The sequence below is a fragment of the Ochotona curzoniae genome, unplaced genomic scaffold (assembly GCF_017591425.1).
Source record: "Ochotona curzoniae isolate NIBS_2020 unplaced genomic scaffold, NIBS_Ocur_1.0 contig_64, whole genome shotgun sequence".
NCBI classification, from domain to species: Eukaryota; Metazoa; Chordata; class Mammalia; order Lagomorpha; family Ochotonidae; genus Ochotona; species Ochotona curzoniae.
In genome coordinates, this window is record NW_024466502.1 from 29,088,892 (window position 1) to 29,097,900 (window position 9,009).

Consider the following 9,009-nt stretch of genomic DNA (forward strand, 5'->3'; position numbering starts at 1 on the left):
CAGGTCTACTCCCATAGCAGTCAGGGATGCGATGAGCACACCAGCCGCCGGGGAGTCCGTCCGATCACTCCTGTGTGGCTGTGATTCCTCGTTTCGCTGGAGGCTGAGTCGGAACTGTGATCCAAGTACTCTGGTACACGCAGCCAACATCCCAAGGTAGTTCTTCACCACTGCACCAAAACCTGAGCACAAAGAATTGCTTTTTTATGCATATTTCAAATACATTGTTAATAAATGATTTGTAAGAATGTAAAAATATTTTCATGCATTCAAATGGTGGTTACACAACGCTTCTCAAAAGGAACATGGTAACAGCTTAACAGCAGAGGGTCCTGCTTGTTTTCGCAGCACATACACCAAAGTTGGAACGATGCAGAGATTAGCATGTCCTCTGAGCAAGGATGACACACTAATTCGTGAAGCCTTCGCATTAAAAAAAAGGAAAAATAGTAGAGGGTCTTGTTTTAGAGAGAAAAAAAAAACTTTGAATTTGATATAGATGGTAAGCACACAGACCACTGACTATATTAAATACCACTAACTTGTTCAGGATAAAACGGTTAATTTTATAAGCAACAGTTTTTGTATCAATTTAAAAATCTGTGAAAATAAAGAAGACAGTTTTTTTTTTTATTGGAAAGGCAGATATACAGAGAGAAGAGACAGAGAGGAAGATTTTCTGTTTGATGATTCACTCCCCAAGTGACTGCAATGACTGGAGCTGAGCCAATCCGAAGCCAGGAGCCAGGAGCTCTTCTAGGTCTCCTATGTGGGTGCAAGGTCCCAAGGCTTTGGGCTGTCCTAGACTGGTTTCCCAGGTACAGTCAGGGAGCTGGATGGGAAGCAGGGCCGCTGGGATTAGAATTGATGACCATACTGGATTCCGGCGTGTGCAAGGCGAGGACTTTAACACTATGCCATCGTGCCGGGCCCAAGAAGACAATTTCTGAACATACCTAATATGCAAGAATTCTCCATCTCAGTTTTCTGAATTAACAAACAATATGATCATATTATGTAAACTTCATAGCAGGGCACTTTATTTTGTGTTGGACAGTATAATATATGAATATTTAGGCAATGTGCTATTTATCATAATACAGAAAGTTTAACATTTACAAAATAATTACAGATCCTGGCACAGTAGCTTAGCAGCTAAAGTCCTTGCCTAGAATGCCCCTTGATCCCATATGGGCACCAATCCTGGAGGCCCCACTTCCCATCTAGCTCCCTGCTTGTGTCCTGGGAATGCAGTCCAGGACGGCCCAAAGTCTTGGGACGCTGCACCCGCGTGGGAGACAAGGAAGATGCTCCTGGCTTCTGATGGGCTCAGTGTCGTTGCAGCCACTTGGGGAGTGAATCAACAGATGGAAGATGTTCCTCTCTCTGTCTCTCCTTCTCTTTGTATATCTGATTTTCCAATAAAAATAATCTTAAAATATAATTACAGAACTTCTGTTATGAATATTTAACATAAATCTTGCCTTGCTAACCCATAACTAGAATTGTACATATCCTATAACTAATACCCCCAAATTTTGTATTAAATCTAATTACTCTGATAAACATTATTATGGATTATTAAGCAGTATCTAATAATTTGTTAGTTTTGAAGCAAATTATGCTTCTCCTAGTAATTCATATATTTTTTTTTACTTTGGTGTTTTGGGCAGTGATGTCTTATTTTAGTAAGTAATGACAGTAATAGCAAGTAACTGAATTTCAGTACCTTACTTTCAAATGAGTTTCTTTTTGTCCCTTGAGATCCATTAGATTTTGCCCTGGAGGCTAATGGTGCATAACTGCTATTTGACAAACACTCTGTGGTACTATTAAGTATGATTTTATTTCTGTGACACATCATTTAAAATATGCTGCATAATAAAGTTTTCTGTCTTATAATGAAGGATTTCACTTTTTTAAATGGCACATTATTAATAAATGGACAATTTTTATAATACCAATAAATATTTCTTTGTTAATGGCTACAGAAAATAAAAGGGATTGAGAATTAAAACGTTTTGAGTTATGAAACATCTAATTTTTTAAAAAGATTGATTCATTTTCATTGCAAAGTCAGATATACAGAGAGGAGGAGAGACAGAGAGGAAGACATTCCATCAGACGATTCACCCTCCACGTGGCTTTAAAGGCCAGAGCTGATCCAAAGCCAGGAGCCAGTAACCCCCTCCATGTCTTCCATGCAGGTGCAGGGTCCCAGGGCTTTGGGCCGCCCTGGACTGCTTTCCCAGGCCACAAGCAGGGAGCTGGATGGGAAACAGGGCTGCCAGGATTAAAAGCGATGCCCATATGAGGCATTCAAGGCAAGGATTTTAGCTGCTAGGTAATTGTGCCTGGCCCATGCAACATCTAATTTTAATATGTTGACTTTTCATTTGTCCAGATTCAAACAGCTATAGTTCTTTAATCCATGTAAAATAGGCTTTGATTTTGAAGTGAGAATAAAGTTGTTAAACTGTTGTTTCTTAGCATTAGGTGTGATAGTTGGGTAATGGTCACGTTAAAACAAAACAGCTTAAGAGAGTAACACTAGGAAAATTGCAATTATTGATCACACATAATCTATTTATATATTTGATTTTTTAATCAAAATGGTTATCTTTTACTTATATTTATCATGAACTTTTTAGTTCCTTGAATATTAAAAAAAAAGGAATTTTTTTCAACTACGAAAATGAGCTCATTGTAAAATGCCATTATAAATCTAATTTTTCCAGACTATTAATGAAGAATGAAATTATTACTATCACATGTACACATACACTCACGCATTGCTAAACTGCTTCAGTGGATTGAGTTTATGAACTGTGTGGTCATCGCTAAACTACTTTTAGGACATGTGGCACTATAAAAATGAAGCTTGAGTTATAAGTATAGCTATAATGCTAATTACTCATTTTTGCTTTTCTGAATTTTATTTAAAGATGTAATCATCTGCATTAATTAAACATTTTGAAACTGGTCAAGAAGATGGTCAGTTTGGTTAGAAATTATATTGTATAAAAGCATTTGTTAAACTCTAACCATCTTAAATAGAAAAACCTACTACATTCTCTCCTGCAGAGTTGTATCCTTTTCTGTTTGCATCCTTTGTCTTTTCCTTTCCTTCCTTCTCTTCCATCACCCAATCTTCTGTATTCTTTTTCTTGCTGGTTTGCTTCTCACAGAAATTATTTAGAAAGCATCAAAGAGTCATGCAATTAATATTGTGGATTATTGATATTACTGTACATAGACTATTTTCAGTTGGCTATATATTTATATGCATACATTCATGCATATGATGTCATTGTGTTAAGTAAATATTGATTTTAGAAAGCAGATCTTTGGGGCTGCTGAGATGGCATAGTAAGCTAATTCTCTGCCTGTGACACCAGCATCTCATTGGGGAGCCAGTTCAAGTCCCGTCTGCTCCATTTCCAATCCATCTCCTTGCTTAGAGGTTGGGACAGCAGCGGAGGATGCCTCAAGAACTTGGGTCCTAACACCCATTTGGCTTTTTCCCCAGCTTTGCCCTTGCCAGTCTCTGCCTGTGGCAACAACTTGGGGAATGAAATAACAAATGGAATTTCTCTCTCTCTCCTTTCTCTCTCTCTTTTCTCTGTCTTTTTCTCTCTCTCCCTTTCTTTAACTCTGACTTCCAAATTAAATTATAATTACAATTACATAAATGACACATTTTCTCCATCCCCCTTCATGGATAAAATGGTTGAGGTCATCTGGGTTAATTTCATATCCTAGCTTTTATGAATTGAATTGCTATAAATCCCGGATAACTCTCATCTACTGGTTACAGTTCATCTGGAAAATTCACAGGAGTAGGATGACTGTCATGTGATAAATTTGTTTTCAGATACATGAAGTATCTGTATACCATCTTCCATTAAGGTTGCAAAAGTCACAGAGAAATCACTTCACACCAGTTTGAATCAGTATCAAAGAAAAATTGCAAATCAATTAATGCTGACAGAGATGCAGGGGAAAAAAGGTGCCCAAGTTCAATATTGCTGGGAATATAAACTAGTGAAACCATTATGGTATAAATTTAATTCTACATTCTACCATTTTCCGAATGTCATTACCTGAAAAAAAAAAAAAAAAACTTTTCATTTGAAAGACTTACAGAGAAATCATTGTAGAAACACACACAGAGACCCACACACAGAAATAGAAAGAGAGACAGAGAGAGAGCTGAGCTGAGGAGAGCATCTTCGATCCACTGGTTTAATACGTGAACAGTGGAGATGGGAGCAGGTGGGCCAGACTGAAGGCAGGAGTCATCTTTTTCACCTGGGCCTTGCATTTGGGAGGCAGGCACACACACATGGATCAGCATCTGCTGGTTGCCCAGAAAGATTACTAGGCAGCTTGATCAGAAAACAAAAAGCCAGGACTCATTTTCACAATCAGTGGTTTAAGCTCCTATGCCCATGCAGGTTAGCTTTTTCTGAATGATATATCTTTATATTTTATAGTGCTGATGTTGTATTTAACCTACAAGTGGATTATATTCTAGAAGTCTTCACCACTTTTTATGTTGATTAGTGGTCAATGTGCAAATAAATATTTAATTACATTTAAGACTACTTAAAATTCTATCATTATACATTTCTTCCTATATTCCTTGTTTTCCTCCAGGGTCTCTTACCTTCTGTCTTAAGGATACTTTAATCCTTTTAATACAAGCCTATTTGCAAAACAAAAAATGTGTTTTCATCAGAAAAATGTGTGTGAACATTTTCAAATGATACGTTTCCAAATTCAATAAATTTAGCTTTTATATGATTGAGATTAAACATATTTTCTTAGATTCCTGTTAATGGCCAATGTCTATTTTCTTGATGGAGTACCAACTTTTTTTTAAAAATTTTATTCAGTTGTATACTGTATAATAATTATAATGTAAGTTAAAATACGTAATAAAATAATGAATACTTTCAAAAAGCTTAGCTTAAAAGTTATTTTCCTTGAGCATTGTAAAAATCATCATATCCCATCTTTTCCAGCTGGAATTGTGTTAAAACATTCCGTATCTCCTTTTCCCGTAGTGGTTCGTTCCCCTCCTACATGGATTTAATATTGGGTTTTTAATTTCTGGGTGTCTTTTCATTTGTGCCTTATGACAAGTAGGTAACCCTGACTTCATGAAGTAATTACCACACCATTCTTTCTTCCATATTAATAACAACGGTTCTGAACTCAGTTTGATTAAATAATTCTTGAAAATAAAAAGAAAAAATCTATGGGACACCACATTTACTGACCTTGAATAAATGATATAAAGGAGGAAACCATAGAGAATATTCAATAATAGCGTAGCAATGATCTCCAAACCCTGTGTATGCATTTGCTGCCCCGGCCATCCTGTGATGTGCCTGTTCACCCTGGCGCGGTTTTATTGATAACCTCGGCTTCAGAAAGCCGCCACCAGAGCATTATTTTGACTTAATCACACGTACCGTTCTGGTAAATAATCACTCAGGGAAATAAGATCAGCTTTCATTTTTCAAGTAAGCTGCCCCTCATAAATTCAAGTTACTCATTATTCAATAATCAATTTCAACAAGCAATTACAGGCCTTTGTTCAGATTCTCGTTTGTCTTAGATAAAACATCTCCAGACAGATCCTTATACATTTAACGAGCAAAAGTTATTCGAGTATTTAAAAAGCGCAAAACCTTCAGGCTTGTCTAAGGATATAATAATAATAATAAAAAAAGGTCCTCTTTTTAAAAGATGTATTTTTATTTGAAAGGCAGATTTACAGAGCGAAGGTGAAATGCAGGTAGAGCTCTTTTCTTCTGCTAGTTCATTCCAGAAATGGCTGCAAATGCCAGAGCTGAGTTGATCTGAAACCAGGAGCAAGCATCTTCCTGCAGGGCTCCCACGTGGGTGCAGGGATTCCAGGCTGTTTTCTCCTGCTTTTCCAGGCCACAGGCTGGGAGTTGAAGGGGAGAAGCCTGGACAGGCAGGAACCAGCGCCCGCAGGAGACCATGGGACCCCGTGGTTGCAAGGCAAGAACTTCAGCCACTAAACTACTGCTTGGAGCCCTTCTACTACTTTTAAACTGGTTTCCTATCACCTTGATCCTGAATATTTTTATTGAAGTTTATATTTTCTTCCCCAAACACATTAAACATGAATATTGCTTCGAAGTTATTGATAATCTAGTTTGCACTATTTTTTTCCAACAACTTTTGTTTGTTATTACCTAAAACTTATTAAATACGCTGATGAAAATATTCAATTGGGAGGCTAACTTTTTCAGAGTTAAACTAACTTCTAATCTCCATGCATATTATGGATATTATATAAGTTGTAATTTAAAGTCAATAATTCAGAATAGTTTCCTTGAGAATTTGTTCCCATAAGCCTGATCTCAAATATTCATACTGTTTGTATAATCCTTGGAAAAAACTTACTATTAATGTGATTCTTTTAAAGCATCTTGGGGAGAAAAAAATGTTGTTTCTATTTACTTATCTCACTACTCATTATTCTATGTATCCTAATTTATTGACTTAACACACAAGTATTCAGAGACTTAAAGTTCTGTCTTATCTGGTCCCATAACTCCAACAAGCCCCAAGCAAATGCTTTCTTTCACAATGTTTTTAGCTATCATTAGAAAGAAAATTATTTACTTTTCAATATATTGATTATTGATTATTAATCAAAATATTCCATCGTATTTTACCAAGGTGAACGTTTTCTACCTACTCTTGGCACAGTGGCTAACAGGACAAGCACTTACCACCACACCTGATAGTTTTGACTTTGAATGGTGCCAGCGGGGTGACACCAGTGAGTTCAGTCACTGAGACATCAACGTTCCATAACAAAGCACCTGTTCCACTCTGAGCTGCTCCACATCTGAACTCGCTCCCTTCCAACCTGCCCGGAAATATATGTGAATTCTTTCCACTCATGAGAGACTCGGAAACTGTCGTGGGTTCCTGGAATCAGTGTGGCCCAGCCTTGCCTTTATGGTCATATGGGGAGTGAATTACTAGATCAAGAATCAACTTTCTCTTTCACCTCCTCTCTCTCATTTTGTCTTTAAAATGAAATTTTTAAAAAGTATTTAAAAATATAGAAGAAGACTGAAATCATTAAGAACACTAATATTTTAGTATATGGTAGTGAATTTATCTTTGTCCACTGTTGCTGGAAATTTGAACTAGTAAGGTCATTGTTGAACAATAATATCCATTTCCTCAGAGATTTAAGTAGTTCGACCATATCCCCTAAACACCAAACACCAAGGAATCCGAGGGAATGAAATAGGAATGCTATCTGTACCACCATGCTTATTGCGATTGAATTCACAATTGCTAAGATATAGAATCAATCTTTGTGTCTATTAATTGATAATTGGTAAAGTAAGTGTGATAAATGTTTTGTATGCATATATATGTATACGTGTATATGAATATATGCATATATACACACACAATTATGTCACATATTAATATACAAACACTGTGAATATAGTTATAAAAAAATGAACTATTGTCTTTTGCAGCACAATGGATGCAACTAAAAATCATTTCTCTTAGTGAAATAACAAAGTCACTAAATCACAATAACATGTTTTCTATTACATGTAGTAGCTAATATAGAATATAAAATATGCGTATTAAAAGAATATCTAGAGATTTGATTGGGTTTATTTAGTGTTTGTTTATATTCATATGTGGTATGGTTCTCCAATTTTTTTTACTTTTACATATTATGATTATTGATGCATCAGCCTGTGATTAAATGCTGCATTGATGTTATGTTTCACAAAAATTAGAAAAGATGGGAGGAAAAATGAGTTTGGAGAAGATCAAAATTGAAGGGAGAGTGGTATGGTTACCTTTTTAGAAATGCATTTGTGAAATACATGAAATTTGTTCTCTTTGTATTAATAAAAGTAAATAATAGTGTATGAACATGTGAAGTATGTGAAATGTATAGCATTATAGAGGAAGTCATTTTTAAACATGGATTTCATTAAAAATAAAATACCAACAAAAGAATGCATAATACTGTATTATTTATACATAGAATTAACTGCTGTACTTCACTGTATAAAATAATATATAAATGGATTTCGTCTACAATGTAAAATATATATGAAACTAAGAAAAGCTGGTGGCTAGAGAAAACTAACTCCTAGGCATATACACTGCATAATTCGATTCAGCCAATATTATTGGGAGAAAAATAGAACACTGTGAAGCAGGGTTTTATATGTAAATAATTGACCTGAGAAAGCATAGGCATTATTTACATAAGCTTTCACTCCTTTTATTCATACTTAATTTTATAGGAATATGTTAATATAGTTATAATCTTACATGCCTTACATATAAGTTAAAAATACAGACTTACATGTCTTGTTTTAAAGCAGTGCTGGAATATAAGTAATTTTATTTTGCCCCAAGTCATCACATTGAAAAAAAATTGATATTTCTCGTCTTTGAACAAATAGATATAGAAAATTCAATTTCCTTTGCCTTTTCAGTTTTTTATATCAGAATCTTCCTCCTTCCTTCCTTCCTTTCTTTTTCTTTCTTTCTTTCTTTCTTTCTTTCTTTCTTTCTTTCTTTCTTTCTTTCTTTCTTTCTTTCTTTCTTTTTTTCTTTCTCTTTCTTTCATCTTTATTCTTAAAATTTTGTTCTTTTTTCTGTTTTTATTTCTTCCTATTTTCCTCTTCCTTTCTTTCATCCTATTTGTCTCCCTCCATCCTTTTCTCTCTTCTTCCTTCCCCTTTTCTCTCCCTCCCTTCCTTCCCTTCTTGCCTCTTTCTTTCCTCCCCTCCTCCCTTTTGTCTCCTTCCTTTCTTCCTTCCTTCCCTTTTTTTCATTCATTTTTTTAAAAGATTTTATTTTTATTATGTTTTTATTGGAAAGGCGGATATACAGAGAGGAGAGACAGAGAGGAAGATCTTCCGTCCGATGATTCACTCCCCAAGTGAGCGCAATGGCCAATGCTATGCC

General features: G+C 35.5%; 1 pseudogene; it reads left to right on the top strand.

Annotated features, from left to right (window-relative positions):
- The first annotated feature begins 336 nt into the window (after positions 1 to 336).
- On the top strand, positions 337 to 436 carry LOC121163831 (annotated as a pseudogene).
- The last annotated feature ends 8,573 nt before the right edge of the window (positions 437 to 9,009 follow it).